General features: G+C 29.4%; 2 long non-coding RNA genes across 2 annotated transcripts; both read left to right on the top strand.

The window, feature by feature from the left end:
- The first annotated feature begins 6,814 nt into the window (after nucleotides 1-6,814).
- LOC127699924 (uncharacterized) lies at nucleotides 6,815-7,341 on the top strand. Its single transcript, XR_007981301.1, has 2 exons — nucleotides 6,815-6,889; nucleotides 7,300-7,341. It is a non-coding gene; the product is annotated as an uncharacterized LOC127699924 (long non-coding RNA).
- Nucleotides 7,342-7,505: 164 nt separating this feature from the next.
- Nucleotides 7,506-10,522, top strand: LOC127699918 (uncharacterized). Its single transcript, XR_007981294.1, has 2 exons — nucleotides 7,506-7,599; nucleotides 10,446-10,522. It is a non-coding gene; the product is annotated as an uncharacterized LOC127699918 (long non-coding RNA).
- The last annotated feature ends 14,699 nt before the right edge of the window (nucleotides 10,523-25,221 follow it).

Below are 25,221 nucleotides of genomic sequence, written 5' to 3'. Positions count from 1 at the left end.
GCATGCATCTCAGACTATATAAATATTTTTAAGAGTTCATCAACATTCTGTGTTGAGGAATGTTTATTTTCAGGTATAAAGAAATCATTAAAACCACACTTCGTCTTTTGTAAATGGTGAGTATCATCATCAATGTCTGTTGATGAATGCATGTACGCTGAAAAGGTTCTGTTAAACTCCCTTATTGTTATTCATGTTAAAAGTGTCATTGAGTGATAATTGTTTAATTGTTTTGACGGCTGACTATGGATGAGTGGCATATTTCGCTTAAGGACAATAAAATTGACTTGAATATGTTGTAGTATCGTGTCGTGTGGAAATGAGGTTAGAAGTTGGGAGTTATTTACCATATTAATTATGAAATGATATTGGTTATAAAGCCAGCGTAACATATTACGTCCATACACAAGGAATTCAAGATTGTTTTTTTTTATTAACAGCAAAATTTAAACTTTTTAGATAAATTGTGACACTATCAAACGAATATGACAATTAAGTTTTAAAACGGTAATGTGAATATGTTTTTAAAATAGCGAATTTTTAAATTTTAGAATAGTTTTTAATATTACGAATGAGTTGATATCAGTAGGAGATGGAATTCGTTTAACGTTTAGAAAAAGTAATGCGATTTGATTGCCAATGAAAAACCTAACCACTACATCAATACAAAGGACATAAAATACAGTACCAAAGCAGCAGCTGAAAGCTACTTTGAAGTCAAATACAATTTATCAATACATGTTAGTAAACCCCTAACGAAATAATCGTTCATTACATATCCAACATTTTTTTTAATGTAAAAACGACCGACATAACACAAAAACAGCATACCCTTCTGCAATGCTACATAGAAGTAAAATGAATGCTGGCCAAATTGGTAAATTATGTTTTAATATAGCAAAATCAAAATACATGTTAATACTAAAAATAAAAAGAAAAGAAAAAATTAGATCGTTATCCATTAATTAACTGATAACGAACAATATCATTGATTAATTTAGATAATCCTCAACTGTCTTCCGGATACCACTGGATAATAAAACTATTCTTCATATGTTTCATCAAAACAATTTAAGTAGACTATTGTCATTTTGATTCGTCAAAAGTATCAACACAAATATACATATAAAGCAGTCCATGCAGCAAATATATCCAGCTTACCATGTCTTAATACTTTGAATTTGTAATTAAAAAAATCATTACGGTAGCTTACCCAGAGTTTCTATCCAACGAGTAAACTGAGTAAATTTACCAAGCCCTGTCCAAAATTCATGGCCATGCAATTGTGACATCCTCGTCAAAACTAAAGGATCATTTTCTAGACCAGATGCGCCACACTTATCATTTGCATCTATCGCTGTTACTCCATCTGGATATCTTTGCAGCTCAAGTGCATAACATACTTTTTTACGAAATTGAATGATAAAGTTCAAATTAAAACATGTTTAAATAACTTATGGTATAGAACCACTAATTCAGGCCCGGTCGGAAAGAACATACAAGAAAGTAGTACATATTCTAAACAAAATAGTTCCTACGCATAGCTGTATCTTTGTCAATAGGTGAAATATTTGGATAGTTGTGGTATTAGATGATCGCTTGTGGACTTGGGATCGCTGTAGAACCCTTGTTGAAAGTTTCTTTTGAATAACAAAGAAGTATATGAAATTATAATAGGAGGGCACATTTGCCTTGTTGTTCAGATCAGAAGTACCGGTTTTTGTACTATCAAACTTCCGGGAACCAGTACGCTCTAATATGCAATTAAAGGTATGTTGAATTTTTCATCACAAGTCAGGATAAGGTATAGTTTTGACATGACATGACTGCCATTTTATTTGAGCTTAAGACAAAGTAGCCATTAATGCTTGAAATTGCAGAATTTAACATAGAAATCAATGGGGCTATGAATTAGTGGTTTTATACCTTATAGACTATTATAGTTATATCTTTTAGCACATAAGCCTACAGGAATGTGCACATGAACAAGTACGTATCACAAAATGTTTTTTTGGGTAGGATATACTCGTGTGAAACTATCTTAGAACAGACATAATTATGAAAATATAGAAGTGTAGGTTGTCTTGCTCAAGCTCTTGTTTAAAATATTTGTTCTTAAAATATTGAAAGGCAAGTTTAAAACGAAAAGAAGAAGTGTTACACTTAACCTTCTTACAAAAGAATGACATATGATTCGGGATATACGATTATAAGAAAGCAATTCAACAATCAACAACAAACATCAATGAGAATTACAAACCACCGTCACAATAAACCATAGGTCAGGAAAAACGTTTAACCAATTATATACAAGTTAAGTTAAGTAACCATAACCATAACATCAATACCTATACCGTATTTGAAGATTAAGTTTTTCTAAGATACGTTTTAGCCAAACATGTGTTTTGCAACAAAAAAATAATCCCTTAACATGATAATATCACAATTGGAGGAAAAAGCTGTTACTGAAAACAGTATATAATTGCAAAAGGCAATACAAAAGGAAGTTGTCGTGTTCTTGTCATTTAGAAAACTGTAATAAAAACAATCAACGACAAAACTATATAAAATGACAGTTAACAAAAAACCCATCAGCAATAAGTAAAACAAAAATATGTGGTAGGCTATAAAGGCAACGGTATAACAAAATGTTAAATATTTCAGACGAAAAAAAACAATTGCTTGATTTATGCTATAACAATCAAGGAAAACTAGACAGCAATCGACTATAACAACATTGATTTTACCAGGCAAGTACGCAATGTGAAGGATCTTTAAATTTTTGTGAGCCCTCAATCCTTCACCAACACCACCCTAGGAAGTTCAGTATCAGCATAACATATAAACAAAGTGTAAAAATGAATAACTGAATAAAACCGTCAAAGATACCATTATCATTTGGTACGCCAGTCGCGCGGTTTGTTTTCAAAAGGCTCATCAGTAGTGCTCAAATTAAATCTTTGAAAGGCTTAATCAAATACAAAGATAAATAGCGTTGAAAACGAACATCCCCAAGAAGTGGTGTCAAATACAACTATGGCAATGTATGCCTATGAGTAGTATACCCTTAGTATTTCGAATAACTCTACATTTAAGTAAACAGTAAACTTAAACAAGACGTATTAATAATATATCTTGTCAGCAGTTCAAAAGCCTTCTAACAAAAACTTCATGCCCTCACTATACTAGTGTATCAGTCGGTGCACCTTCACGGTGCCAAAATATATGTGTCGACAGTATGTTAGACCATACTAAGTGTTAAGTATGAAGGAATAAATATCAATTTGAGTCAATCTTAATTAAAAAAAACAATCAATTTTTATTCCACTACAGATCCACTACAGATAATATCAAAGATATAAGAACAGTTCAACTTAAAATCATACGAACACAATTTATATATTGCATCTTTATTAACGACCTATAATAACATCACCGTACATATTAGACTGGGATATCCCATTTGTTAAAAGATATAAACATTTACTGTCAAGCGGAAGCTACCCAAAGAAGGACGGTCTAGTCAAGTAATCATAATGCATGCTCTTTGGCTAGGAGTAAAGAAATAAATATAGTTGTTTCTAAATGTAAGCGTCAAATTATTCTACTAGCAATAGATAAAATATCTTTGATTCAGTTCACTTACTACATATGCAGGTTATTATTGAGTTATCAAATAATGAAATCTTACTCATATAAAAAATGTTCTACCGCCAGATATGACATTACAAGGTTAAAGAGTTTTAAATTTGCCTTTATGGGGGATTCATCTGTAACAAGCCACAACAATTAATTCTTAAATATGAAAAAAAAGTTTTAAACTTTTTTTTATTGCAAATGATTCACACATAGTTTTCCAAGTTGGTAATGTATTTGTTTATATTAACGAAACAACGTAGATAAGACACTTCCTTATAATATCTTGTACAAGATAATGTATTTGTACTAGTTTTTCCGCTAGACGCTTATCTATATTTAAAAAGGACAAAGAAATATAATTGTTCATTTCTAATTTTCAACAGACCTTACCTTTTATATGCATTAGCCAAAGATTAATAAATATCCATGAACTTTTTAATCTCAATATCATTTTTGATTGTCAGTGTATGTGAAAGTTACAACGATCAGGAAGTTAAAAATGTTATCGTTCAAGTTTTTTTGTAGTTACGTGTGTATTTGTTGTTGGGTATTATCTTCAGTAAAAAGTTGTTAACACTTCCTGAGATACATGTGATTAGATGACGATTATATTTGTTTACTCGAGCGTTTTTCATCAATATAACTTTAAACTTTTTATTTGTAGGTTTATCATATTTGATTATTACACGTGCATGACTTTCATAACCAGCAATTTACTTGGTCTATTTATGTAATCGCAGAGATAAAAGGTGCCTTGTCATGTAATTATCCTGAAGGTTTGCTAGACTATTGTGTTCGGTTTAAGTGAAAATATGCCCTTAAACGAAAATATAGTCCTATGTGAAAATAAAAATAGATATAGATAAATGAATAACCGTAGTTTGTTACACAATATATCTAGCACTGATCGTACAGGTGTCTTTTTTTTATCTCTGCGATTACATAAATAGACTATTACATGTATAAATGAATTTATAATCTTCAATTAACTGAAGATTATAAATTCATTTATAAATGTAAATAGAATTTTACCCTTATCTCTAACACTAAACATGCTAAATGTCATTGACGACGATTCATTTTAGGGAATACAGGTTTAGAAGATACAAAGGTGGCAATCCAAAATCATAAGTCCAAAAAAATTAAACACAAACATGGCAAAACATGAAGTACGAGCAAACATTTGATTTCATCTTGAAGTTTTTCTAGTAAATAGTAAAAAGATTCATTGGATATATAAGGTAATCAAGATTTCAAAGTACACACTAAGATATGGGAACAACGTTTTTTTTTTTTTTTTTAGTTTTTGTACTCTTATGAACGTTTTATACACAAACACGCTATAGAGATTTGTCGTCAGTTAGTATTAAGATTATGGTTATGCATGAATAAAGATAACCATAACTGAGCTATTATTTAAACACAAATTTATCATATGAATTTGTATTTTATATGTCTTCTATGTTAATAAGAAGGAATTTGGTTTTTTTGGGGTTTTGCACTTGTGTGTAGACCCCATATTTTCTTTTAATCTATAACTATTAACGGTTTTATATTTGACAGAATTACTTTTAACAGTATTAAAGAAACAAGTTTTCCGAATTACCATATAGTGTGTACTTTTGTGTCACTATATTGCCTGGTGAATAGTTAAATGCTCTAGTGTGTAACAAAATGAAAAAGAGAGAAGTCACTGAGAAATAAGTTGCCTGTTTACTTCCTCTTAAACTTATCACGTAAACGTATGTGCGAAACATTGCGTGGTTAATATACCAAACTAACAAGCATTTCGTAACGTTATCGTTGACGATACCAATCAGTGCCTATACATGACAACTTAATGTAAATAGTTTTATTTTGCCTATTGCTTGTTGCCTAGCATTTGGTTTTTTGGACAATAGTTTTCTTCATACTGTATGACTTGGATTTATTTTATCCAAAAATTCATCATAGATACCAGGCTTAACATTGTGTTCGCCACACGGCCGTTTCGTCTAATAAAGATCCACCAGTGACGCTCGAAGCAAAGAAATTGAAAGGCCAAATAATGTTCAAAATTAAGGAGCAAACTTTTTGAAAGATTTTGCCAAATACAGCATATGTAATTTATTGCAGTGACCGAAAATCCATAGTATTCCGAAAAAAAACTTCAATTGCAAATCTATCACTTTTCTATAAATCTCATCCAATTTTGATTTATATAGCTTGGACATTTATTTATCACATGTACAAAGAATATTAAATAGTAATTACAATGTATTACCTTATTTTGCATACGACTAAAACTAGCATCAACGCAATTGCAACAACCAAACTTAATCCTCCACCTACTAATGCACCTGTAATATAGGTTTAACATTCAGATGACGAGAAAACTTTAACACAAATAATGATGTTGAAAGAAAAAAAATAAAAGAATCATTTCGTTTATTGTTTGAACATACATCAGACAGTACATGTATTTGTTTTTTTTTTTTTTGTTTTTTTTTTTTTGTATTTCTGGGGGTTTTTTTTTGGTTTTTTTTTTGTGTGTGTTTTTTAGGTTCTTTTTTTGTTGGAATTGTTTTATTTTTTGTCATTTCGGGGTTGTTTATAGTTTTTATGTAGTACAGCTTGATTTTATCATTTATGTTAATAAATAGTATTTGTATATATTTGTTCATGCATTGACTTGTTGACTGACTCTGACAGAGTATACAGTATTACAGTACTTTGATTTTCTATTCACTGGGGTATTTACATCCTGGGTTTTCTTTTTCTTTATTCTGATTGGTTACTCTGTGAACTCCTTTGATATTGAGGCACTCTTTTCAAACTCTACACAAAGATATAGAACACTGACACTTCATTGTGATTTATAGATATTTATTCTTCTTATTCTGGAAACTATTCTTTATATTCAGGTCAGTTATATTCTTTACATTAGTATTTTGATAGCATGTATTTCTATATTTTTATCTTGGTATAAATGATATGAATGTGTTATGAAAATGTGTATGAAAGTCCACTTTGATTCCCATGCAAGACAGATAGAATATTACAGTTATTATATTATTTTTCATATTTGGCTGTTATTAGATTTCAGCATAGAATATTGTCTTGCCTTGAGTTTAACTATATTATTTACTAGTTTTGACATTAAGACTTATGAAGTCATATTTTTTTCATATTCAGATTCCAGTATGTGAAGTATAAGAGTATACAGTAACTTTATAGAGGAGCACTGCTCAGCCCTTGTATTATATACACGGTAAGCTGTGTTCTGTGTTTACGTGTTTATTTATTTACGTGTTGTCTATTTGTACTTATGTGTTTTAATTAATGTGTGTCTTGTCTGTGTTTGTAATGTGTTATTGTTTAGTTTACGAATATCTCCGAATAGAATAGTGTATCAGAATTGATTACTTTAGATAATGATCGTTGACACAAGGTGTTATTGATATCTGTAGAATTGCATATTGAACAGTTACCGAAAATAGACTTTGGAATAGATGCTTATGATTTGTAGTAAAACATACTTTATTAAATATGGTATATTTGGAACTGAAGTTAACTACTTGGATAATTTATATTTTATTTTATTAATACGGAGATTATAATTAGAGTTATTGTTCTTTGAACGTATGCATTGTGTCTAATTGTGTGTTTTATATGTTACAGGGTGTTTATTTGAGATTACTATAATAAACCAATAGAACCTTACTCAGATGTTATTTACGCTCAACTTGATGAGTCTACAAATGGCGCCCAACGTGATTTTGGTAATGGTAATCGTTTGATCTAGTGTACCCATACAGACCCCCTCAGTGGAGATACTTGTGCATGTGTGAATTGTGAAACCGGAACATCCTAGATAATGACATCAACAGAAAAACAGTGTGGTTTTTGTGAATGAAGATTAAATTTTCAAATATTTTAACCTGATACAGTGATTATTATGTAGCGAAGCTTATTTATATGGTGAGAATATACACTTGGGTAATGAATTGAAGTATTGTCATTAAAATTATATGATTTATTTATGAAATACACGTGTTGAAAAACTTAGAAAACAAATCCAGAAAATTTATTTTGGTTTTTGTTATTGAACATTGGGTATTGTGTCATTATATTTTGAACTTCTTGTGTTTATTCCATTTTGACATAGTCATCTTGCATTAACATTTGAATTTCTGAGATAAGCTAGCTAGCAGTAAACTATTTATGTGTTGATTCTTTGTGTATTTGTGTGTGTTTGTACTTAGGAAATTTTGTGTTGATATTGTACTTCAACTTCACTGGATGTACAATTTATATTTATGTTGAAATGTACATACATCGCAGTTGATTATTGTGCACATTTACATTAAACCGGTTACATTTATAAGGTTTATTTACTTGATCAAGTGTGTGTATAGAATAGTTGGTATAACATTTTTGTGAATTTGAAAGTAGGTCATTAGTATAACCTTGACTTTTATAGATACTTGGTATTGGGTACATGTGTACTTGTGTACTATGTAAGTATTAGATATTAGTGGGTATATCATAGCATTTGACATTGATTTGAGTTATGCTACGTAACACATTATTATTTGCAATTAGTGTAGTTAGGGTATACATTATTTTTTTTTTTATGATTTGAATCTGCGTTTGTGTCCGAGAATGTTACTGTGAGTGTTTGAACCCTTATCTACTACTTCATATACTTATACTTGCTTGTGCCCGTTACACACTTTGGTATTTGAATTTACTATTTTATAGTGTTACTTCACACATCTAGACTTTGCTAGTTGGCATTCTATTGACCCATCCTTTTACTTAGTTGTCATTTTAGTGATTTGAGACTAGTGTCATATTACGTGCTTGAGACATATCGTACTGAGTTTGACAATTTACATTCGACTTAGACTAGTATTCGTTTTGATAGATAAGATTACTTGAGTTACTATTTATGATGGTACTGTAGATATACGTATACATTGACATTAGTTTGAGAATATTTTGATACTAGTATTTTTAGTATTTTAATATAGAATAAAATAGATATTGCCCAAGCCCTATATTGAATTTTCAGATATTTGCGTGTCATCTAATATCAACTATAGATACATCGATAAATAGTCAGCGATACTTTACTTGAATATATTTAGTATAAGACAATTGCACACTCAAGGAAAGCTCAGGCGAAACAAAAGGAAGGTTTTGATCTCAAAGCAAGAGGTGCAGCGATTGAAAAAGGAGATAAGGTTTTAGTTAGGAAAGTTGCATTCGACGGAAAACATAAAATTGCTGATAAGTGGGAAGATGAACCGTATATGATTTTATCGCAACCGAATTTAGAAATACCTGTTTTCAATGTTAAAAAGGAAAATGGAGAAGGAAGATTAAGAACACTCCATAGAAATCTACTTCTACCTATTGGCCATATTTCAGACAAAACCGTTAAAACTCCACCGAAACCGAAACCTAGATTAAAACCGATGAAATCACCACCGAAACCGAAATCAGTTATAGTTGCAGACACTTCAGACTTAGCTAGTGAATCTTCATCAGAGGATGAATATTATTTTGTACCTGTTATGACAACAGATAGTGCTCCAACAAGTACTGAGGATACTGTTGTATTACAGGAAGTGGAAATTGAACAGGATACAACAGAATCAGTTGGGGACGCCCAATCTGATATTCAGGAAATCAGAGATGATTCTGAACTAGGAAGCGCTTCTGGAATTGATGAATATAGTCATGAATTATTGAACGCAGATGAAACCGTTCAATCTGATAATGATAGTGATACATTAGATGATTTGGTTCTTACTCCGATACCTCCACCTAGAAGGTCGCGTCGTGCTAGGAGAGAACCAAAGTGGCTAAGGTCTGGAGATTTTGTTGTAAAAAGTGCAGTGATTTGTGATCGGAAAGCAAAAGCAGAATTTATGGCTTCTGCAATTAAGGATGGAACTCTATCTGGATTAGAAAAAGAAGCTGGGAAAGCTTAATAGACATTATTTTGAAATCATCTTAGAAATTCAGTGAGATTATTCCATTCAGTGATTGAGATCTGTGTTTTATCTTTTATATGTTTGATAGTTAATTTCATGAATTGTTAGTAAGTAGTACTGAGAGTCAGAACTTCACATGTGTATTATATATTGTAGTTTGTTAAACTTGACTGCAATGACAGGGACGTCATTTCCCAATGCAGGGGAGTTTGTAGTACAACTTGATTTTATCATTTATGTTAATAAATAGTATTTGTATATATTTGTTCATGCATTGACTTGTTGACTGACTCTGACAGAGTATACAGTATGACAGTACTTTGATTTTCTATTCACTGGGGTATTTACATCCTGGGTTTTCTTTTTCTTTATTCTGATTGGTTACTCTGTGAACTCCTTTGATATTGAGGCACTCTTTTCAAATTCTACACAGAGATATAGAACACTGACACTTCATTGTGATTTATAGATATTTATTCTTCTTATTCTGGAAACCATTCTTTATATTCAGGTCAGTTATATTCTTTACATTAGTATTTTGATAGCATGTATTTCTATATTTTTATCTTGGTATAAAATATATGAATGTGTTATGAAAATGTGTATGAAAGTCCACTTTGATTCCCATGAGTATGAAAGAGTTCATATTTTTACTTTAAGTTGGTATTTGCAAGACAGAAAGAATATTACAGTTATTATATTATTTTTCATATTTGGCTGTTATTAGATTTCAGCATAGAATATTGTCTTACATTGAGTTTAACTATATTATTTTCTAGTTTTGACATTAAGACTTATGAAGTCATATTTCTTTGTATTCAGATTCCAGTATGTGAAGTATAAGAGTATACAGTAACTTTATAGAGGAACACTGCTCAGCCCTTGTATTATATACACGATAAGCTGTGTTCTGTGTTTACATGTTTATTTATTAACGTGTTGTCTATTTGTACTTATGTGTTTTAATTAATGTGTGTCTTGTCTGTGTTTGTAATGTGTTATTGTTTAGTTTACGAATATCTCCGAATAGAATTGTGTATCATAATTGATTACTTTAAATAATGATCGTTGACACAAGGTGTTATTGATATATGTAGAATTGCATATTGAACAGTTACCGAAAATAGTCTTTGGTATAGATGCTTATGATTTGTAGTAAAACATGCTTTATTAAATATGGTTAATTTCGAACTGAAGTTAACTACTTGGATAATTTATATTTTATTTTATTAATATGGAGATTATAATTAAAGTTATCGTTCTTTGAACGTATGTATTGTGTCTTATTGCGTGTTTTTTATGTAACAGGGTGTTTATTTGAGATTACTATAATAAACCAATAGAACCTTACTCAGATGTTAATTACGCCCAACTTGATGAGTCTACATTTATGTGAATAGCTTACTTTACGGTATGGGCTTTGTTCGTTATTACAGGCCGCACGATATGTTTGCTTACATCAACCTTATGTTATCTCTGATGAATAATTGTCTAATTGGCAATCCTCCACAACTTTAGATTTTTATGTATTGCAAATAAATGTTTTTACTTTTTTTACCTGCATACTGACTATAAATAGACAAGTATCGAGTTGGCCATACAAATGTATCTGAAAGTAGATACTGCTTATTCAACGAGCCCTCACAAGAAAATTAACCAACAACAATTGTCTCATTCGATGTAACAAATTTTTACTCAAGTTTTTGAAATTCAAAATGATAATCCTGCTGTCTTTGATGTTTTTTTATTACAAGCACAGATCATGAAATCAATAAGAAATACTAGCAATATCATATTGACTCATAAAATGTCAGATATAATACCGTCAAGAAAACCTAAAAAAGAAATATTGAAGGTATTTCATGTAGCAAATTTATCCTTAAACAAATACTTCGATTTAAATGAAAAACACTATAACTAAAGATACAGGTAAAAGCATAAAAGATTACTCAACTATATGCGCCTCTAGGGCATGGCTGTTTGCAACGAATTTTCAACAGGAAAATAAGAGACGAATTTGGATCTGATCAAAAAATAATTTGAAAGATGTCTTGATGATTGCATCATCTTATATATAAGAAGAGTACGGATACAAAACATTATTGTTAAGCCTACACTAAACAATCACAATATCACAAAGGAACAATGAAACCTCGTTCATAACGATCGTCATCAATGACAAACGTTCATGATCGATGATGACAATGGTAGGATAATAAAAGTTATCGTCATATATTGCGATATATGAATAATTTATCTCAAATCATATTGCATCTTTAAACATGTTTTTCTTTGTATTCTAAAGATGCATTTACGGTGTTATATTATATAAAGAATTTTTTGAGCTGTCAGTTCATGAAAGGTGCTCCCATTAACTACAACGTACAGTTTACCGTTTATTGTCATATATAGGAATATGGATCATATAGAGTTTGTGTACATTTATAAATAATGTTGTGCTGGACAATTTTCTTGTATGCAATTGTCTATTTGAATATTGTTATTAAATCAAATTATATTAGATTATTATGTTATTAAACATTGTTTGCAAGAGAGAAAAAAAACAACTGATTGCAACCAAAACTATATTAGAGTTCTGTCTTATTTATACGAAGGAATTAAGTAAACAAATACTTTACATTCGGACGAGCATGGCAAGAAGAGAATTTGAGAATACATAACAAAGGGCAGAAAGGTGCATATAGTGCAAAAATTAACCGATAAGGGGAATATATATTAAGCACATACAAAATGGAAATTTATTAAGTTCATGGTGTACTTATTCTTCCTTCTTCTCTGTTGTTTTAGTGTGAGCGACCATAGTTGTTTCATAAACGGAATTAAAAGCATCAACTTAAAAGACAAAACTAACATAATGGATTTTTAACAAATTGAGATATTACTGGTATAAACATGATAAAGTATCCAAATTAAAAATCAGCATTCCAAATTATATATTTCACATAACCATAACCCTTATCCCTAACATTTAGTCACCATAGGATTTAATTGATAATGAAACACACTTAGCATTATTCATTGAAAAAAAAAGTTACGAATTGTTCTAAGTGTTCAATCATTTTTCTTCAATGAATATTTTGATGGACTATTAGAGAGAGAAAGACACCGACACATGAGTCATATCAAAGTCAATATACCTAAAGATTTATGGTGGGGTATGTTCGATGCTCAATTCTGCATTTTTGAAGATAAAGTGTTTTCGGTGAACCTTATTCCATTTGAATTGGTTGAAGATACATGTTCATCACCTGACTCAAATAACAATAGGTCATCGTTCTTTTGGTTACATTTCATTCTGCGATCAAATTAAACGTCATCTACATTATTTACAAAATTATTATTTTTTTCAGAGATTATCACTGATTTATTTAGTTTTCACAAAATATCGCAACAGCAATAAATATATCTAGAAATATACGTATATCTTTACTTAAAAGAAAATTTATCAATTGACTTTGTTCCCTTCATTTTATTTATCTTGTTCACATTAGTAATCAGCATTTTTACCTTAACAAAATGTTGCTAGTTACCCTTTTTTTGTAATTTCTACTGATTTTAATACTATTATATGTGAATTATAAAGCACAAATAAGTCAAAAGAACGAATTTTCAGTCTGTCGTCAATCAAAACTCCAATAAAAAAGCTAATATTTAAGATAACCATAACTTTGCCTTTAAATATTTTAATATCAACTTACAAATCTACCTTTTGGTCATCTTATATAAAACAAAACAAAAACAAAACAAATACAAACAAATCGAAATCAGAAAAACAATTATAGACAAAGTTCACAATACATGTAGCTCTCAACATATACGGATAACTATATGGTATCCAATAGACAAATACATATTAACACTCATGTTTATTTCATATGTTTGACTAAAATTGATTTCAATACCTGTCTCTTAATTTATGGCTAAAGACATTTTACTCAGCAAATAAGGCAGGATACAAATGGACTAGTAATTTGATTTCACACAATATTTGTTTTGTGTTTTCCGGTCTTTAAAAAAGTTTACCTTATAGTAACATATACAAAATTTACGGTTTTGTTGTTTTTTAATGAAATAAAAATGATAATCCTGCAGATGTGACAACTATTTGGAAGCATCGTTTTATCGTTTTCTTAAACGGTTGCAAAAGATAAAGGATCACAAGAAAAATGTGTTCGGGGAGGTAAGTCCTATATAGAAAAGTGTACGGTTAAACGCTGTAAGTTTCAAAAGCGTATAACATGATCGATATGAAATACCGAATATCTTATCGACATATTGTGAAACACAAATACCCGGAAAATAATAAACATGGCAGACGAAAATAAACAATAACCCGCACAAAATTAAAAGGTCTCTCAACTCGAAAAGTGAGACCTCCAAATGTGAAATTTGTTAAACGTACTATCATTATAATGAATAAGAAACAGTTGTTTGTAGATACCAATCTAAAGGATAATTATAATCTTGTCTGTGCGTTACAAGTTACGGATTACCGAAATGATAATAAATCATTTCAGTGAAACAGTTCACAAGCGAATGCATAGCATCTAAATCAAATACAATGCACCATAATGCTTATAAAAAAAAAGATTTATCATTCATTTTTGTAACTTAGTACCACCACCGTATATCTTTCTTTTTCAAATCCGCTTTTTCGCGATCTGATGAACAATTCGTCATTATGTTCGCATTGCTTTAAATGCAAATATTTCTTCTTTCATATCATAAATAATACAATGTCGTTGGCAATCAGTCATTATAAATGCATTTAGATAATTATTTTATATCAGATGTGAATAACATCAGGATAAAGATACTTTAACTTTTGTTTGTGTTGAAAAAGAATGCAATTATTTCTTTATCATGATAGAAATCATAAACCGCCTTTTGATTTTAGGACTTTTTGTACATCAGGATAGGTTATTTTTCATAAAATATGCTGAATCTCAGGGAAAAGATACTAAAATTTTGTTTGCATAAATTACAAATGAAAATATTTCTTCTTTTATATCAGAAATTATGCAACGTCATTTGAAACAAGTCATTATCAATACCTTTAGATAATAAATTGTGTGTAAGATGTGAATAATATCAGTATCAACATGAGCATAAAGGTACTAACATTTTTGTTTGTGTTAAATAAGATTGAATTAATATCTTTATTTTAATAGAAATCATGAACTGCCGTTGGAATTTAGTACTTTTTATACATCAGGTTGGGTTGTATTTTCCAAATAATGATATCTATCAGAGAAAAGATAGTAAAATTGTATTTGCATTGATTAAATATGCCAATATTTCTTCTTTTTGTTATTTGCCAAATTATTAAACGCCATTTGATTTTAGTGATTTTTGTACATCAGGATTGGTTGTTTTTCATAAAATATGCTGATTTTCAGGGAAAACATACTAAAATTTTGTTCGCATTGCTTAAAATGCAAATATATCTTCTTTAATATCAGAAATAATGCAATGTCATTTGCAATCAGTCATCATAAATGCCTTTAGATAATTAATTTTATATCAGATGTGAATAATTTAAGGATAAAGATACTTTAATTTTGCTTGTGTTGAATTAGAATGCTATTATTTCTTTATCATAATGGAAATCATGAACCGCCATTTGATTTTAGTACTTTTTGTACATCAGGATAGGTTGTTTTTCATAAAATATGCTGAATTCCAGGGAAAAGATATTAAAATGTTGTTTGCATTGCTAATTTCTTCTTTTATTATAGAAATAATGCAACGTCATTTACAACAAGTCATTATTAATGCCTTAAGATAATTATGTTTGTATAAAATGTGAATAATATAAGTATAAGATACTGACACTTTTGTTTGTGTTGAATAAGAATGCATTTATTTCTATATTTTAATGGAAATCATGAACTGCCATTGGAATTTAGTACTTTTTGTACATCAGGATGGGTTTTATTTAAAAAATAATGATATATTTTAGTGAAAAGATAGTAAAATTGTGTTCGCATTGTTTGAATATGCCAACATCTATTCTATTTATCCAAAATAATGCCATATTATTTGCCAAATTATTTAACGCCATTTGAGTTTTGTGCTTTTTGCACATTAGGATTAGTTGTTATTCATAAAATATGCTGAATTCCAGGGAAAAGATATTAAAATGTTGTTCGCATTGCTTAAAATTGCTAATTTTCTTATTTTATATCAGAAATAATGCAATGTCATTTGCAATCAGTCATTATCATTGCCTTTAGATAATTAATTTTTATTATAATGGAAATCATGAACCGCCATTTGAGTTTAGTACTTTTTGTACATCAGGATAGGTTGTTTTTCATAAAATATGCTGAATTCCACGAAAAAGATATTAAAATATTGTTTGCATTGCTTAAAAATGCAAATTTTTCTTATTTTATATCAGAAATAATGCAACATCATTTGCAACAAGTCTTTCTAAATGCCTTTAAATAATAAATTTTGTATAAAATGTGAATAACATAAGGATAAAGATACTAACACTTTTGTTTGTGTTGAATAAGAATGCATTTATTTCTATATTTTTATGGAAACAATGAACTGCCATAATTGGAATTTAGTACCTTTTGTACATCAGGATAGGTTGTATTTTAAACATAATGATATATTTCAGAGAAAAGATAGTAAAATTGTGTTCGCATTGTTTTAAATATGCCAATATTTATTCTTTTTATCCAAAATAATGCCATAATATTTGCCAAATTATTATCCGCCATTTGATTTTTGTGCTTTTTGTACATCAGGATTAGTTGTTTTTCATAAAATATGCTGAATTCCAGGGAAAAGATATTAAAATGTTGTTCGCATTGCTTAAAAATGCAAATTTTTCTTATTTTATATCAGAAATAATGCAATGTCATTTGCAATCAGTCATTATCAATGCCTTTTGATAATTAATTTTATATAAGATATGAATATTGTAAGAAAAAAATTACGTTCATCTTGTTTGTGTTGAACTAAAATGCAATTATTTCTTTATCATTATGGAAATCATGACCTGCCATTTGATTTGAGTACTTTTTGTACATCAGGATAGATAGTTTTTCATAACAGATGCTGAATCCCAGAAAAAAATATTAAAACTTTGTTCGCATAGCTTAAAAATGAAAATATATCTTATTTTTTTTATCAGAAATAATGCAACATCATTTGCAACAAGTCATTATAAATGCCTTTAAATAATTAATTTTGTATAAAATGTAAATAATATAAGGATAAAGATACTAACACTTTTGTTTGTGTTGAATAAGAATGATATATTTCTATTTTTTTTTTTTTTTTTTTTTTTTGGAAATCATGAACTATCATTGGAATTTAGTACTTTTTGTACATTAGGATGGTTTTTTTTTTTTTTTTTTTTTTTTTTTTTTTTTTTTTTTTTTTAATTCAAATATAATTTATTTCAAATATCCTGTTACAATTACCTTAGTATCCCAGGAGAGCATACTTAGGGTCCCTGTGTTACATTCTTTCTCCTTTCCAGAGCAAACAGGCGAGATAAATGTCCACTTTACTTATAAAATTACATATTGTAGTTTTCTTGTATCAAATTAAAACCAAGTCGAACACACCCAACATAATGCATTAAATTGATCACACCAGATCTATTAACAGTGATACCTGTCTACAACAAGGTAAGTTTGTAATCAGGTTATATACATTGCTCTATTTTTTTTATAAACAATGGAAATGTAATAAGAAGGTAAACAAAATCACCTTTTTTTATAATTGATTGTATCGATACGTTAACTTAAAAAGTAAAAGTACACACTTGACCTAATTATTACATATCTGATCTAATAAGTGTACCAGATCATTATTGATATCTGGTTCTTTATTTTGTAAATGATTTTAACATAAAACGATATTTTCTTTTAGTTCACAGTAAAATTGTCTAATAATTCTATTATTATTGCAAGTGATGGTTTCAAACTTTATTAGATTTCGAAGTTTCCATATTGTCCATTTGGCTATGCATATTAGAATATTGCCAAATATAATTTCCTTTATAGGCCTTCATAAATACCGAGGATCACATTTATCTCTTGTAGAATTAATTCATGTGTCAAGTGTACTTTTGTGAATATAGTTTTTAATTCTAATATTAATGAGTAGATCTTTTTACAATTATAAAAAAGATGATTTTGTGTTTCAAAGTGATTTTTTTCAAAAATGACAGTTACCTTGAACCAAAGAAAGTTGAAATCAATGTAATCTAGATTCCGTGTAAATAATGTTATGAATGGACTTCCAATGGAATTCACTAATTTTATTTTTTATACAGAGATTTCTTAAATTATCCCAAACCGATTTCCAGTCGATACTTACAGCAAACTCAGTTTCCCATTTTAATTGTGCCTTAGGTAAGGTATTTTGATTAAGTACGTGTTGAATATCTTTCGGTTTTAAATTTTGGAGTTATTTTAATACCTGAAATTAAGTACAGATCTAAGTTGTCTATTTTAATTAACAAATTGACCTGCTGGCTCTGTAAAATGTTAATACCCCTTAGTATATCTATGTACATTTTAGGTATATCATTTTTAATTTTTGAATATTCGGCTATGCAATTTCTTTTATCAATAAGTCGATTATATATAGAATTACAGTTTCGGAAAGTATTTTCAAGATTCCATATGTTACTAATAGTTGTTATTTTACGCTTGATGAACGATTTAAAATATAGAGATTTTCTTTTAAATTTAATATCATACAATGTAGTTACAAAAAAAGTCGAGTTTTCAGTATTTCTTCCTTCGTATAAGGTGTATATATTTTTCTCAGTTCTGATAAAGATTGAAGGGCATTTATATAGAACGGTGGAATTGATGATAGACTTAAATTAGATAGATCTGTGCATCTACATAATTAATACTCTTCTTCAATTGTTACATCAGATTTTTTTAACCAGTTTTTACGCAAAATATTCCAAGTTACTTCATCTGAGTGAATGTTTTTTTTTTTTAAATAATGATATATTTCAGAGAAAAGTTAGTAACATTGTGTTCGCATTGTTTTAAATATGTCAATACTTTTTCTTTTTATCCAAAATAATACCATATTATTTGCCAAATTATTATCCACCATTTGAATTATGTGCTTTTTGTACATCAGGATTAGTTGTTTTTCATAAAATATGCTGAATTCCAGGGAAAAGATACTAAAGTATTGTTCGCAGTGCTTAAAAATTCAAATATTTCTTCTTTTATATCAGAAATATTGCAACGTCATTTGCAACCAGTCATTATTAATGCCTTTATATAAATAATTTTGTATAAGATATGAATATTATAAGGATAAAGAGACTTTTGTTAGTGTTGTATAAAAATGCAATTATTAATTTATTTCAATGGTTTCATTGTTTAAAAATACCAATATTTCTTCTTTTTTTTTGTAAAAAAAAATGCACAGTTGTTAACAATCAGTTTTTTTAATGACCTTAAGATAAGTTACTTTTTTCAATAACATTTGAATTAAGATATCTAATTTCTCTTTGTGTTGAATTAGAGTGCTTTTTGTTTCTTCATTTCATTAAGATTTAATTACACAAAATCCATCATTGGATATAATTATTTTTTGTTCTGTTGTTCCCGATGGATTTGGATGGAAGCTATACTTTATAGTTTGTTTGCATTGTTTTCGAGTTTCCAACTTGTATAATTCTTTATTTTATTGAAAATAGTACACCGAAATTCACAATAATTAAATGATCATTTCATTTAATTTTTCAGAGCATTTTCTGAAAGACAATTGTATCAGTCGCGATAAACATCGTTTGTTTAGCACTCATTGGGTTTGAAAAAAAAATAACCTAAATATAAACAACAATCACAAATCTTTAATAAATTAAATTTATTTTATCTGCATATTTGTCTTCTTTTTTGATTCCTAAAATTGTGTTGAATGATTAATAATAGAATGTCGAGCTTCTGTACTTGAACGATTCGTATTTATTCGTTGAACCATTTTAATTAAATGAAACGAAACTAAAATTCCGTATTTTGTATTAGTTTAACATGTGACGTAGTAGAGTTCAATCCGTCAGAAAGGTCAATCAGTCCGATCCGCCCGATCAGTCAAAATTTTTTACTATAAGTCTGACGGATTGTTGACGTGAGTTTGACGCGAACTTGACTGTTGGGTGACTGATCGATTATCGCTGATTGATCGCTAAAATAGTAACGCCTAAGGTTGCAAGTACTGTATTAGTTTCTATTATTGGAAAAATACAAGCTAACAATTGCCGAAATTATTTAAATGAACGTGAATTTGATTGACTGGCGATTTGATAACAAATAAATACGTCGAGTTCTGCAAACATATAAAACAAATAATTAAGATTTTAATCATTTTTTGCAGTTGTAAAGCATATGTACGAACACTGCCCTTCCCTGGATCTTGATATCTATATCTTTAACGGGAAGCTTAATACCAAAATTTATGATAAAAGAGATGATTTTTCATTTCCTATTTTTAATTATCCATTTCTAGATGGTGACGTTCCCTTGTCAACACTTTATGGTGTTTATATATCCCAACTTGTTTGATTCGCTCGTGTATGTAACAACGTATTTGATTTTAACAAAAGAAATCTCTGTATTACTGGAACATTATAACACCAGGGTTTTCGATATCACAAACTAGTAAAAACATTTACTAAATGTTATCATCGGTACAAGGACATCATTCGTAAATATATATCAACATGCAGACATCTTATACATTCAGGTAATCCAATCTTTTATGGTAATATTCTATACAAAGCACAAAAATGTTGGTATTCACCTCAAAAGCTAACCAAACCTTTAAACAGACAAATTCAGAAGAGATATAGTTACGATACTGTTGTCAGATCATTAAAGATGGTATATTTTGGTATTAATGTTGATTCACTCATAGGGTCTTTGCATCGGAAATACACTGATATTTTACCCATATATTCCCAAAGCAACACATTTTCCGATTATATATATCAAACAAAACTTGGAATATTGTTTATCTTAGCCTGGACTTTTGATTTGTGTCATTCTTTTAATTCTGAAAAAAATTCAGGATAGGTAGTTTCCCACCAGAGTCTCACAGATTGCATTGGTGAGTGTTGATATGTAGACATGGACTTTAATTATTTAGGTCAATATTGTCTATGTTTTCCCTTCTTGCAAGTATATATATATATCTTTGTAATAGTTTGTGAGTGTACATGCAGATTCCTAAATTTTTTACTAGCATTTGGTTTATTTGTTCACAAAATGTTTAGATTTTAAGTTTCGGACATATTTTGATGAACCTTCATCTTCTTCTTACCATTTAATATTTAACCTTATATAATGACGTTTTATATTTTTTTTTGTTTTCAATTGTAATTTTTAATTAATATTTTGTATAAACATGATCAAGGATTCATCTTTTTCAATAAAGTGTGTGTCCTCCAGACAAAATATCTGACATAGTGAACATTTGAAACATTTGAATACATCTCTAGACATCTTTGTATACTTTAAATACTGGCAGTTTTAGAACATATCTTTTAATGACCCTTACTCATTCAAATTATAAATAGAGGACTATCATTACACAAACTTATTTCATCCCAAAGAAATAAAATCAACCTTACAAAACTGTTTGTAAAACAAAGTGGTAATGTTTTCTCTGCATGAACAAAACATGTACAGATTTCTATTCATACTTGAAAAAATATGTAATGTACTGTACCACTTTATGAGTTAATATAAATAGGACATGTCTTTTTTTTTTTGTATCAAACAAAAAAAAATAGGATTGCCTATTTAAAATTAAGCAAATACAAAAACAGATTTCTCACATTTGTGAGTTGTGTTTTATTTGATATCTCGAAAAAAGAAATTATCGCAGTATATATTTTATATTATTTTTTTAAATAAAAAAGGTCTTTTTTTTTTTTTTTTCCTTGAGAAACTGTTCTATTTGGCTAAAAATAAAATCAATGAAGATATTGCAAGTTTTTTTTTATCACTTCTAGTCTATGAAATTCTATATGTTTGCTGTTATTAGAAGCATTACAAAAAAATGTAATTCCTAAACGTTGATTTGAATGAACTATAAACTTTTGCATTATTTTTAAGAATGACAGTCTATCCAAGCTGTTTTGGGTTTACACAGTGCGTCAGTCTAACGATCAGTCCATGAATACCTAAAAGATAAACTATAATATTGATTGTAGTGACCTTCTTTTGTACGTCGCCTATTATCAATTCAACTTTAAAAAAAGATGTGTTAAGGAACGTTGATAAATATTTGAAACAAAAAAAAATCCAATTTATGGACATTGGTTTACTAATACATTTCTTTTAAAATGTCAGACTTAGGTAAATTAGTATACTTTAGATATTTCGGTATACTAATTTAGCGCCTGTTTAGATATACATAGCACACAAAAAAAAAAACACGTGGTAAGATAAAAATAACCTGTTTAAATTGGGCATAAGCTTTTAAACTCATGTTCATCGATTTGACCCATATTCTCATTTTTGATTATAACACACAAGACATAATCTAATTATACACTGAGATAACTTCTAAAGACTGCCTACGGTCATATACATATATATATATATATAATCCGATATTGCATCAATAAAACTTCAATATTTTTTAGGAATAACGTTACAAATGTCAAGACCTCTTGACAATTTATATCGATAGATTGATTATTGGCTGTTGATGAACTGGATAATTTCTGGGTTCATAATCAAGGCTTGAAGACTACTACAAAACATCGATAAAATGAAGAAGTATAGAGCAGTTAATACACCAAACATTGAAAAAATGAGAAATTCTGGAGATAAAAGTTGAAATAAAAACAACTACATTAACACAATTTTGAGTAACTAATTTCTTAAGATCTTGAAAACATTGAGTGTCAACGTAAGAAGGGTATTCAGATTTTTTTTTATCGTCGATCAGAGAAAAGGAAACCATAAGTTGTTCATTTCTGTGTCATTTGGTCTCTAACTAACTGTATGGTTTTTACCGATCTTGACTGGCTGGTAAGCCCTCGCATGGTCGCACGGTCGGCTCGGTGCATAGTAATAACTATGATCGGAAGCATTATCAGGACCAAAGTCGTGAGACTGTGAAATGGTGGTCCATTATGTAAGACCTAAGATACAGCCCTCGGACGTCAGTCGGCATAACACTCCCCCATCCATAATTGGTTTTGGAGTGAATGCTGACGCGGGTATTTACACAAGCAATAATGTAAACTGTACAGCGTTGGATTGGTTTCTGTCGTCTTAAGTAGTTAGTCGTTGAGCCATCTATCAGTAAACCAACATCGTAGATAGTGGGTAAAGAGGAGCTGACCAAGCATGTCCTTTCAGTTGTAATGACTGAGACATGACTGAATCCAATGATCTGATGGTTTGTAGATTATTGTTTTGGTCTCTTATTAGGAGACAGATTTGCAACATATTGGTAAAACTGTTTATTTTTATACAGAAACAAAAGTGATTGATTGTATTATCCAAAATGTTTAAACAAATACCAAATATTTGTGTTTTTTAAGATTCAATTTTTCAACTTAGCCATTTAAGGGGAGATAACTCTTTTAGTACAAAAAATATACTGGAATAATAACGAAATTTTAATGTTTCACTTGTAGCATGAAAACAAGTTGGGTGACACCATTTTTCATTTCTATTTTCTTAAAGCATATTTAAAAACCTATCTGCTCATGTTTTATTTCAAAATTCTATCTCATAGATTTCTTTTTATGCACAAAAATGTGTTTTTTCATGTATAATCTATGCAAATTTGGGCAATTTTGCACGACTTGTAGCTTAAAAAATAGCACGGTGACCCATACTTCTTATTATATTTTTGCATAGTAAAATATTCATTTTGGCAAAGTATAAGAAAATTCTATCTGAGAAAATATATACTGATGATCTACATTAAGAGTTGTCTTATTGGCAATCATACCACACTTCTTTTTTTTTATATTTACAAGGACAGTTGCATGAAGTAGCGACAAGAACAACCATCAACGACGTATACTTACTGAAAGCACGTTAGGGATGTTTTATGTCAAGCGAAGGATATATTTTGTTCACTTATCATAATATGATATCAATTTTTCTGTCTGGTCATGCTGCAACAATTAACCTGACAATTTATGATATATATCCTTTTGGCATCTAACAAACTATATTTTGCTTCGTTGCTTAAACAAGTTTTGCTTGTGGCGTCAACATTCTACGGTGGCATATTAAATCATTTGTTTCTAAGGGCCCCGCTTTTTTTAATCGAGCGCGACTGATAACTCTTTTAAAAAAAGAAACGCGCATCTGTCGTGTTTAACTTAAAGTCTGTTTTTGTTTGTGAGTATAGAGATATAAGAAGATGTGGCATGAGTTCCAATGAGACAACTCTCCATCCAAGTCAAATTTTATAAAAGTAAACCATTATAGGTCAAAATACGGTCTTGAACACGGAGCCTTGGCTCACACCGAAAAGCAAGCTTTAAAGGGCCCCAAAAATTACTAGTGTAAAACCATTCAAACGGGAAAACCAACGGTCTAATCTATATAAAAAACAAGAAACGAGAAACATTTATGAACCATATCAACAAACGACAACTATTAAACATCAGATTCCTGACTTAGGACAGGTTCAAACAATAGCAGCGGGTTTACACGTTTTAATAGTACCAAACCTTCACCCTTATCTGAAACAATAGTCTAACATCACAACATAGAAAGACACACTATAAATTATCAATTGAAATGGCTTAACTATATACCTGCATACGCAAACAGATAGTAATAAGGTGTATCGTTCAACTGTTTTGATCCAGTACCTGATTTGTGCGGATGATTTAGGCTAAACGCGCTTCGGACTTATTCACTTACACACCTGGTATTATTGATGGATTTGTATAGGTAAAGGTGGAATATATATATAAAAATAAATGAAATAAAAAAGGAAGTCAATAGAGATAAGCTTTTCTTCATGGTAAATAAACGCTGTTCCAGCTGTAAAAATACATTCTCTTCAGGCGATGTTTATCGTTGAATGTTTTTCGAGAACAAATGTGTCGTGTGATATAAAATACTATCAGACGTATTTCAATATTGATACATTTAATATTGATGATACGCACATCATTATACGAAATTTGTACCAGTGCGTTTCATAGACTGATAACATATATTTGTAGTGTCTTGTGAACCGCTATGTGTCTTTTTCCCTTTAATCCTGTTTAAACTGTTATCCGCCCATGTTGAACATACCATATTTAATAATTGTGTAGGAACTTTTATTGTATGGATTGACATTTCGGTAAAACAAACATATAGTGATTTATTGACTTGAATTTGACTTTATTTAAAGTGGTATAAGTTCTTATGTGTTGAATGATGTTTCTCTTAAATTTGACTTTACTCCAAGTGGTATGATTGACAATGTTTTTATCTGTTCTCTTGATTTTGCATGCCGCAATTGTTATCTTTGATTAAAACCTACATCTGTGCAATGTTTTACAACATATTCAACTTCTGTCCAGACGACGGAAGCTATGTAA

Source organism: Mytilus californianus, unplaced genomic scaffold, assembly GCF_021869535.1.
Source record: "Mytilus californianus isolate M0D057914Y unplaced genomic scaffold, xbMytCali1.0.p SCAF_44, whole genome shotgun sequence".
Classification (NCBI taxonomy): Eukaryota; Metazoa; Mollusca; class Bivalvia; order Mytilida; family Mytilidae; genus Mytilus; species Mytilus californianus.
The sequence above is the reverse complement of the archived record's forward strand: the minus strand, read 5'-3'. Positions and strand labels throughout refer to the sequence as shown.